We start from the raw sequence: 11857 nt of genomic DNA, 5'->3' as shown, positions 1-11857 counted from the left end.
AGGAGGCGTGTCCCGCTGTCATGAGGGAGATCATGATGGAGCGGAAGTGCAAGCACTCTAAGCGTGAGTGAGCTCTGTGGGGCCACCATCGGATAATACTCTTAGTTTCCACTGCAGGGGATGGGTTAAACCCCGTGGTCCTTTGTTTGAGGGGCTGTCATGAAGGAGGTCATGATGGAGCGACGGTGCAAGCACTCTGAGCCTGAGTGAGCTTTGTGAGGCCACCATCGGATAATACTCGTAGTTTCCGCTGCAGGGGATGAGTTAAACCCCATGGTCCTTTGTTTGAGGGGAGGATTGTTAGGATGCAAGCAAAGTCCCACATCGTTCAAACAAGAGGATGGACATGGGTTTATATACACACAAATGTCTTTATTGGTTGAGAGGCCTTTTGGATGATGTACAAAAGCAAAATCGTGAGGGCTTGGGCCCAAAGCAGACAATATCTCACCAATGTGGAGACATGTGTGTATGTGTGGTAACCCCCCGGTGCACAACACTTACCTCGATAAGAAGGAGCTGAAACTAAAGCAGGATCTTCTTGGTCTCCTCCTCTAGGTTCCCTTGGTCTTTAGAGAATGTAGAAGAAAAGAAGTCAGAAATGAAAAATGTGCTTTTGGGAGTGTTAGAGCGTTCTATTTATAGACGTCAAGTGTGACCAGAACGGCCCGTTTCAAATCCAGAACGGTCCGTTCTGGACTCATGCGTCATACGTAAATTTCATATTCAGAACGGCCTGTTCCAAAACTAGAACGGCCCGTTCTGGCTTCACATTTTACTCAAAAAATCATGTGTTGGAATGACCCGTTCCAATCTAGTCTTTATATGCCATTTTAGTAGTCTGGAACGGCCCGTTCCAATTTGAGAACGGCCCGTTCTAGGCTACTAAAAATAAAAAATATTACAAAATAATTTTCATAAATATTTATTATTAAAATACTAATAATTATTAAAAACCTTTAAAACACATTAAAATAACTATAAGAAAATAATTTCCATAAATATAAAAATAAATAATAATTAACCATTATACTAGTAGAAAATTTGGGATGTTACAATTCTCCCCTCCTTTTAGAAATTTCATCCCCGAAATCACCTGAAGCAAATAAAAATGGATATGTGTCCTGCATCTGACTTTCTAATTCCCACGTAGCACCAATTCTCTTAAGGATTTGGTAAGGACCAATGAATCGTGGAGTAAGCTTGCAAGATTTAAGTGCTCTACCAACTCCAGTCCAAGGAGTTACTTTAAGGAATACATGGTCTCCCTCTTTAAACTCAAGGTCTTTCCTTCTTTTATCATGGTAACTCTTCTGCCTACTATGGGATGCTCTCATTTTATCCTAGATCATCCTAACCTTTTTAGTAGTCTGTTGAACTATCTCAGGTCCTAATATGACATTCTCTCCAGGCTCTACCCAACATAAGGGTGTCCTACATCTTCTACCATACAAAGCCTCATAGGGAGCCATCCCAATACTGGAATGGCAGCTATTATTATAGGTAAACTCTATCAAAGGTAGGAAACTATCCCAACTACCCCCATGCTCTAAGATGCAAGCCCTCAATAAGTCTTCCAAAGATTGTATAGTTCTCTCAGTTTGACCATCTGTTTGGGGATGATAGGCTAAACTCAATCTAAGCTTAGTGCCTAACGCCTTATGCAAGCTCTCCCAAAATCTAGAGGTGAACCTACGATCTCTATCAGAAACTATACTAGTAGGAATTTCATGCAACCTCACAATCTCACCTATGTACAACTTGTGTTGGCCATATGGGTATTAAGATGAATTGTGTTGATGGCTGAAACCTATCCAAATAATCCTTTTCTTGGGTAATGTCTGAACTTTCTCCTATTTTGACGAAGAATATACAATCCAAGCATAAGTACAAATATAGGTAATACCCAATTTATTAAATCAGGTACAAGGATGTGAATGGGTATATGTTTTCCTATCACAAACTGTACCCATTTTCACTTTTAAATTTTTAGAAACTTATTTTACTTTGTTTTATAATTTACTTGAGATTTATGTAATTCTTACTCTATTTTAAATTTTTGTTAGATGAAACTTAATGTAATTTTTTAATTACTACTCTATGTTGAAATTCTTATTTTTTTTATAAAAAAAATATTTAATTAATTTTTGAACAAGTACAGGTGTACCCGATACCCCACGAGAATAAAGATGAGAAACAAATTTCATACCTATCAGGTACAAAGACGAAGATAGCTATAGGATATGAACTCAGGGCGGGAACAGAATATTAAAACCCGCACCTGTCATGCTTTTTATAAGTGGCTAAAATTAAATAAGTATAACTATATTAATCACTGTGACATAGAATTAATCACAATTAATCATTTTAATACCAAATGATATGATTTTGAAACATGAATGGATCATCTTGAAACAGGTATAGACAAGAAAGAGGAACTTGACCCTAATTGTGACCTGCCAGTAGAGCCAAAGTTATCAAAATAAAGAAGCGTGACCCTGACCACGACTTGTCAGTAGAACCAACATTATCAAGTTCTTATCCAAGAACAAAGGAAAAAGCTCTCACAAATGAGAAACTCAAAATATATTAATATTCAATCTGATATGGATGCTTACAAGATGCTCCTATTTATAGGCTAAGATAAGCAACCTATAACTTACATGTATTAAATTTCCACTAAGTTCCACTAGGCAATAAAATTCCACTAATTCCCATTAGCATTTATTTTCCACTTAGAAGCCTAAAAGATAAGGAAAAATCATCTAATTTATTTAATAAAATAAAATGAAAATTACAAAAATTAGACTTAATCATGTTTTCAACCCAAAACTACTTAAACTGCAGCTCACTAATGCTTCTTCTTGATTATATGTGTTTGGGCTTGTCTTTAATTTGGGTTTATGTCTTCATCAGCTCTTAGGAAAGTGATCCATTTTGATACAACCTTTGAACTTTGTTCTGAACCTTCCTTGATCTTTATAATGAGTCCTTGTAAGGCTTGCTTCATCCTCTTCATCTTGGACCTTGTCATGGGACCTCCAATGTTACTCAAAGGATATTTGTCTTGACAGGTTGGATCTTCATCAATAATGTTATATTTTCTTGTCTATAAATGATATGTTGTATTTAATATCTTAAAACTGTCAATAAGAATAAGAGTTATTAAATAGGATATGAGATCTACCAATTTTTTAAAAACAAATTTAATTAATTAGAAAGAGTGTGTTTAAAAGAGTGAGACTGAGAATTTATTGCTAGCATTTCTTATTTCACTTATTAATTAACTTTTTATAATATATTTTTTACATTATTTGAACTCACTTATTTGTGACTTTTATATTCTCATTATGTATATCACTAGTGCAAGAACAACATTTAATGAAAAACTTTTTATATTGGGCATCATCCCCATGATGTATAATGTGACACGGTGACATGCTAGTAAATATGATAAAACATTGTTATTTCATTTATTGAAAACTACAACAAGAGAAGAAAATCATTAAATAGACTATGCGATCCACCATTTTTTTTTTTGTTTTAAAACAAATTTTAACCAATTAGAAAGAATATGTTTAAAAGAGTGAGATAGAGAGCATGTCACTAAAATTTCACTTCATCAATTAATTAACATTTTATAATATTTTTTTTTTTTACATTCTTTTAAGTCACTTATTTATGATTTTTATATTCATCATATATATCACTAGTGTAAAAACAACATTTAATGACAAATTTTTTTATATTGAGTGCATCCACTCAACATAAAAAGTAATTAATGTAATAGTATATTTGTAAATATGTTAAAACATTTTATGATAAATATTGATTCACTTGTCATAAAATTTTTCATGAGGAGTGAAACAACACTGTCACAAAAAGTGTTGGTATTGGTCAATTGGATTTAACTCCAACCTTTCTTTAATAAGTATTGACTTACTTAATGTATAATTTTTTTTATAATGAGTAAATCAATAACCATAATAATTAATAAAATTAATTTGTGACACGAAAAATTATGAAAAAAAATAAAAATATTTTTGGAAGATTGTTGCACCTTCACGCCAGTTTTGGCACTTGGCAATAGAAAACTCAACAAAATATTTTTGTTAAGTTAAAGTAAAAAATAAAAAATAAAAAATAAAAAAAAGTCAAAAGTCTTTTTTTTTTTCTCCTTATAAGTACAACCCACCGCACCTCTACATTATTACACTCTTCAACTTCTTTCTCTCTTATTCTCCTCTTCTTGCTCTCTTATACTCCTCCTCCCTACAAAACCATTTTTTCTTCTCATTCCCATCACCTAAAAATATTACTAAGCTTTAACATTACTATTTTGACAACTTAAGCTAAATCTTCTCCACTCAAAGTTTCACCATCACTCACCAAATTCATTTCTTATTAAGGTATAAAGGGGAGAGTGAGGTTGAAGCTTTATTCTTAATCTCAATGCGTTATACAGTAGTTTATGTTTTAAAATTTTTATTTTAGTTTTAATATTTGGGTAATGCTTGATCATTTAATTTTATTATCTTTATTTAACTTAATTTATGCTTATTTATATTTAAGTTTATTTATTTGCTTGCCATTTAATTTATGTCTTGTCATTTATTGTTATTATAACTTGTTATTTAAATTTATAGTTATATTTAAATTTCTGCCAATTATGTTATTATTGTCTTGTTTTATTCACTTATTGTCATTTAGTTTTTATTTAAGTCATTTATATTTAAATTTACTTATTTGCTTGTTTTTTAAATTATGTCTTTCAATTTATTTTATTTTGTTATATTTCTGTTTTTATTTAAGTTTGTTAAGATATTTATTGATATATTTAATTTCATAATTATAATTCATCTAAATAAATTAAATAAAAAAATATTCTTTTTTACTTTTATTTCAGGACTTTAAGGTCGTTCTCTAAAATAAGGATAAGAAGAGTTATTATTATTATGATTATCAATTAACTACTTATAGTATAAGTAGTTAATTGGGATAATAGTAAATTATTGTAGTTGTATAAAAATGAAACTTTGTTTTTAGACTTTAATACAAGGCTCTTCCCCATAGTTATTGGGAAAATAATTATTTTTTATAAATAGCTAATTCTATGAAATATATAATTTTGTTAAGGTTTTTAGCAAATTATTAAAGTTAAAAATAGTCATTTTGGATTATTGTAGTTTTGTCTCATTTATAATTTCCATCAAAGTCAAAATTATTTTTAAATAATGATACCTAATTTTAGTAAATTGTTATATAAATGAAAGTTTATGGTCAATAAATAGGAGACAACTCCTACCTTACACGTTATAAATTGATTTCATAAGATTGAATTAGATAAAAAAAAACTTAGATTATTCTAAGAGTCCTAAATATAATCATTATTTTTCTCTATAACCGAAAAATAAAGATTACAAAGCAAAGATAAAATATGTATTTTCTTTGACTTCTATGTACATTTTCTATTACAATTATATATATAAATTACAATTATATATATAAAGTTTTCTAATATATTTAAGCATTATAATTACAAAAAAAAATAACTAAATTGCAGTATAATCAAAAACAATAAAAATAAGAGTAAAAAAATCATTGATAAAAAATTATTATTTTACAATATTATACTATATTTAATATGAACATTAATAAACAAGAAAAAAATAATTATAAATATCAATGTAACTTAGTAAAAGTATTTTATCTATACTAATAAACGAATTAGTCCGATAAACAAATTATTTTTCCTTTATGGTGTGTTTGGATGAGAAATTTTACAAATTTAAGGAATTTTAAATCTTTGGTATTTGAATTACTTTGATTTCAATTTCTATCATTCTTAAAATATTTTATTTGGATACATCAATTCAAATTTCTCAAATTTTAAATTGTTGAGGTGGATTTGATAATTTGATTCTACTATAGTAAAATTGATTTTAAAAATATATTTATATTTTGATACTTTTAAATTAAATTTTATAAAAAAAATATTAGCTAATTTTTAAATATTTAATAATTTTAAAAATTAATATTAGATAATATTTAATAATTTTAAAAATATTTTTGAATATTCAATAATTAAAAACATGAAGAGATAAGAGATAAGATAAAATATATAAGTGAAATAAGAAGAAGAAAAAATATGAGAAATTTTAAATTCTTACTTTTTTGGGAGAATTTGAAATTATACTATTTCAAGGAATTTCACAAATGCTTGAATTTCAAATTTCTTTTAAATTCTCCATTCAAACAAGGTATTTCACCTCAAAAAATTTGAAATTCTTCAAATAAATGAATTACTCCATTTAAATTCCTCATCCAAACAAACTATTAAACAAAATACAAATAGACACACTCGACCGGATAGAATTAGTAATATAACTTCATTAGATTGTTAGACACTTGTGAGATAAAGTTAACCATCATTACATATTTTAGAAACTTCTTGATATATATTGTTAGCCACTACTGTAACAGCCCAATTTTTAGATTGTACGAGGGCCCAAAGCCCATTAGGGGTGATTTAGTAGCCAGAATGGGCCGTTCCCAAATTGGAACAGGCCGTTCCAAACTACTAAAGCGAGGGTGATTTAGTATCTCAGAACGGGGCGTTCCAAATTACCAAAAAGGCTTGTAACCTTAGTTGAGAACAGGCCATTCCAGATATGGCCGTTATGGGTTAAATGCAACCCCAGAACGGACCGTTCTGGTTTGAGAACGAGTCGTTCTGGTTGTAAATTTTACACATAACGTAAGAGTTCAGAACGGGCCATTCTGAATTTGAAACAGGTCGTTCCGGCCACTCTTGATGCTTATAAATAGAGCGCTGGCACTCTCAAAAAGCACACCTTTCAGTTTTGACTTCTTTTAGTTTTGACTTCTTTTCCTTCTACATTCTTTGAAAAACGAGAGGAACCCAGAGGAGGAGACCAACTGTCGCAACCCAAAAATTTATGATCTTGCGACCTATGGTTTAGACATCCTTTTAAAAGATCTCATCAATTAGGAAATGCACAGACACCAGACTAATCCCTAATTAATGATTTTGAAAATAGGTTCTTGGAGTCGCCACCAATATTTTACTCAAAACATTGGAAAAAGAAAAGGTTTTTAAAAATTCAATAATGGCCTTGATAACCAGAATTGGGTTCGAGGGTCGGTTACGTGTAGGGAAGGTATTAAGCACCCCTACAACGCCCTAAATTGGTACCCTATGATGAAACTAACACGATAAGAATTAATAAATTAAATATTGAATCCCCTTTATTAATGTTTATTTACATGCTTAAAATATAAATTAAGCGAGTAACCCTAAAATATCTACACTATGACGTTTATTATAACAAAAAAAGAGATAAAGATGAGAAATAAAAGGGAGAGAAGAAGATTGACTAAAATACAATAGAAGGGAGAGAGATAGAGAATTTTCGTGCTCAAAAGAGTCTTATTCGAAATTTCTCTGGCCGCCCTAAGAACTGTGCCCGAGGCTTCTATTTATAGGAATCAGAAGGGGGCCAGAACGGCCCGTTCCAGATTCAGAACGGCCCGTTCTGGGCCAATCGTTATGTGCAAATTACACACCCTGGAATGGCCCGTTCTGAAAACGGAACGACCCGTTCCAGAGTGGAAATTAACACAAAGTTGCCCTTTCCAGAACGGCCCATTCCAAATTTGACTTGTTTGGAACGGCCCGCTCTGGTATTGGAACGACCCGTTCCAGCCTAGCACTCTTTAGGTGTTTTAGTCACGTTGGAACGCCTCGTTCTGATATTAGAACGGCCCGTTCCGGGGTTCAGAATGGCCCGTTCCAATTTTGGAACAGCCCGTTCCAGGCTACTAAAACCACCTTATTTGGCCTTTAGACCTTCTAATGTCCTGTCTTGTTGTTTGCCTGCTTCAAAATCTCTTTCCCTTCATAACGGAGGTCCATTTCCTTGTTTGTGTGCCCCCGGACGAAATTGGGTGTCTACAGCTGCCCCTCTTTACTTGTCCTTTGGAGTAGCTATGTGTTGCTTTTCCAAAGGCAAGTAAAGACATAGACATTTCGTCCGGGTCTCCTCCTCGTCTCTTTGGTGTTGGTGCTTCTACGTTCCTTCTCTTGGATAGGTGTATTTGCTCGTGTACTCGCCCTTCAAAGAAGTTGAGTGTTGGTTGCATACTCTATTGGGTAACAAGGCTAACGAACTATACACCTGATCTTCGATCTTCAAGTAGATGCTCCACTGTTTCTCTTGTGATAGTGCGTTCTTTTATTTGTAGCTTGTTGAAGAGGGAGTATTTTAGTAGCTCAGCTTCCCTCATGGCTTTGTCGTATACCAGATTGGGAGATGAGTACAGTCTCTCCAGATCTTTCCCTCACGGCTTTGTCGTATACCAGATTGGGATGCGAGTACAGTATCTCCAGACCTTTCCCTCACGGCTTTGTCATATACCGGATTGGGATGCGAGTACAGTCTCTCCAAACCTTTCCCTCACGGATTTATCGTATACCAGATTGGGATGCGAGTACAGTCTCTCCAGACCTTTCCCTCACGGCTTTGTCATATACTTGATTGGGATTTGAGTACAGTCTCTCAAGACCTTTCCCTCACGGCTTTGTCGTATACTGGATTGGGATGCGAGTACAGTCTCTGCAGACCTTTCCCTCACGGCTTTGTCATATACCGGATTGGGATGCGAGTACAGTCTCTCCAGACCTTTCCCTCATGACTTTGTCGTATACCAGATTGGGATGCGAGTACAGTCTCTCCAGACCTTTCCCTCACGGCTTTGTCGTATACCGGATTGGGATTTGAGTACAGTCTCTCCAGACCTTTCCCTCACGGCTTTGTCGTATACCGGATTGGGATGCGAGTACAGTCTCGCCAGACCTTTCCCTCACGACTTTGTCATATACCGGATTGGGATGCGAGTACAGTCTCTCTAGACCTTCCCTCATGACTTTGTCGTATACCAAATTGGGATGCGAGTACATCCTCTGCAGACCTTTCCCTCACGACTTTGTCGTATACCGGATTGGGATGTGAGTATAGTCTCTCCAGACCTTTCCCTCACGGCTTTTTCGTATACTGGATTGGTATTTGAGTACAGTCTCTCCAGACCTTTCCCTCACGGCTTTGTCGTATACCGGATTGGGATGCGAGTATAGTCTCTCTAGACCTTTCCCTCATGGCTTTGTCGTATACCAGATTGGGATGCGAGTACAGTCTCTCCAGACCTTTCCCTCATGGCTTTGTCGTATACCGGATTGGGATGCGAGTACAGTCTCTCCAGACCTTTGTTGTATTTTGAGGAAACTGTCGATGCCCTCATTGGTTTGCTTGACTTATGGTAGATATTGCCCCAAGGATGTTGGGCAGGAGGTGTGTCGTGATGCCTCTAATTTCCTTTTTGGCTTTTCTTGTTGGTGTTGTGGGATGAAAGACTACCCCTAGGTGGATCGGCAGGAGATGTTTGATGTGCCCCTGTGTTGGTGGGCAGAGAAGTGGATGGCTAGCAGGGATTCTAGTGTTGCCCTTGCCATGTGAGTATTGTGATGCCTCTCTAGGCGCTTGTTGCGGAGTCCTTTTGATTCATTGATGATTGATTGTTTGATTGTTGATGGATGGTTGTGGATGCCCCATGGTGAGTATGGATGCATGGATGCACATGAAAATGCAAGACAGGAATGAATTGGATTTTTTTATTATATTTATTTTATTATTTTTTTTATAAAGTGAAGTTACACCCTTTTGTGCACAGTTGTTCCCTATGCATGCTATGCAATGATGCCTCTATGCTAATGCTTAAATGCATATTGATTTTACTTTCAAGAAAGTAATCAATGCGCATTGATCAATGACATGGATTGTTATCCTTTTAGCCGTATCGAATTTAGTGTTACTTTTTTGAACCTGAGGTTTGTGTAGTTCGGCCCTCTCGCTTGTACCGAACATGATATGTTAGCCCTTAGATCAGGTGTACCTAGACTCTGTTCTAGGATACCTCCATCTTTTCCTTGTGAGTGTTCACTGTGCATATTTCTTGTATCTCTCAAATTTATCTTAATGCCATGTAGGTCAAGAGGAATGAGAGGAAGGGGATATATACATATATTTTTTTTGTAAAAGTTTTGTTAGAAAGGATTTTTCTCAAAAATGGTTTATAGAAGAATGGATGGCCGAGGTAGGCTAGTGGTTTAGGCTAATGAACAAGTACATTCAAAGTGAGGAAATCATTTTTCGCGTTAGCTTATTATTTCCTTCAAAGTTAAGCGATGACTTGGGATTGCATATTGATTAAATGATCTTCTTGAGCCGCCTTTCAGTTTTCAGCTCGGGATGCTGCTTTGTCCTAACTTTTGTCTAGGTTACTTGAGATGTGTTCCCTAGCGGACATTTTCTTTTTTCTTTGATCCTCACTTTTGCCTAGGCTACCCTTTTTGTTTGTGGGTCTCCTAACAGACCTTGCCCTAATTTTTGCGCAGCTCCCTTAGTGGGTTTCCTGCCAGGCTTTTGTCTTTGCAGCATTTGTGATCATCTTTCATTCCTTCATTAAAGGGGGATGCCCCTTGCACTGATTTCATTTGGACTTTTATCCACAAGTCATGCCCAATTTGATTGATCTTTATGTTTTTTTTATTGCGTATTAAGCCATTGTTTCTAATGACATCCTTATTTCTAATGTACTTGTTCATTTAAGGTTTGTTGACGAGGCTTAGAGTAGATAAAAGGGAGAAGAGAAATGAAGTAGAAAAGTGTATGGCATTAAAATAGAATTTTCAATTTACATGTGCCCATTTAATGTAGCTTGAGGGCCTGGGCATGCCCTAAGTTCGTGATTCATACACAAAGAAAAAGAAGGAGGTTGCCCCTTAGAGAGGCCTAAGTCATCTAACCGTAGAGCTAGTCCTCCACTTGCATGCGCTTCAAAGATCTCGTGTAGAGGGAGGGAGCTTCAGAAGATCTCGTGTAGAGGGAGGTCCTTTGGCTTCTTCTCTCGTAAAGGTATTTTCAACCCATATCCTGAGCCTTTCCTAAGAACTAGGAATGGGTAGAAGCGATGATAGAGCTTTCCATGGAGTCTTGCTTCTCAAGAGGAACATTCAAGCGGTCTCTCGATTTTCAGCTTGAAAAACATTGCTTCTCGATTTTTTTTTGCCTAGAATGCCCTTTGCGAGTTTTCATTCTAGCAACTTCTTAACAAGCAATGCTTCTCTCTTGTTAAAATCATCTTTCAAGAAAGCTCTATTCATTTTGACTCAGTGTTTGAGGGATTCGTCCTCCTCAAGTTCTATTCCGCTTGGATTTCACGGTTGTACGACACGGCTTTGTCCTTTTACGGCAAGAGTTAGCATCTTGATGATTGTGAATTTCTTTGTCCTAAACTTTTTATACATGGCTCACTTTCCATTACTTCCGATTAACGCACATAGGTTGATTTCTCTTTTTATTCTCATTTATTCTTTTTTTTCAAGAAGGATATGTTCTAAATGAATGCAATGCAGAATGAAGAGAAAGTTGAGAATAATAAATATCAGTCTCATTGATTTGTTTATTTGTGAATGCTCAAATAGATTTTCAAAGTATTAACATATCAAAGCAAAGGCCCAACCATAGTATTATTTTTTTTTTTATAAAATCGATTTGGACTTTGTCGTATATTAGAGCATTCACTTTTCTTAACTTTCTCTATATGTTGCTAATACCTAATCTTAACCTAGAATGCATGCCATTTTTGTTTTTGCCTAAACTTTATCATGTTTTGATTAACTATGAGATATGATGCATGATACGAATATACATATATTTTTTAAAGGTATTATACATATATTTTTTTTTGGAAAGGAAACTACTTATATGATGCTACGATA

The sequence above is a fragment of the Cajanus cajan genome, chromosome 8, assembly GCF_000230855.2.
Source record: "Cajanus cajan strain Asha chromosome 8, NIPB_CcT2T_4, whole genome shotgun sequence".
Lineage (NCBI taxonomy): Eukaryota > Viridiplantae > Streptophyta > Magnoliopsida > Fabales > Fabaceae > Cajanus > Cajanus cajan.
The sequence above is the reverse complement of the archived record's forward strand: the minus strand, read 5'-3'. Positions refer to the sequence as shown.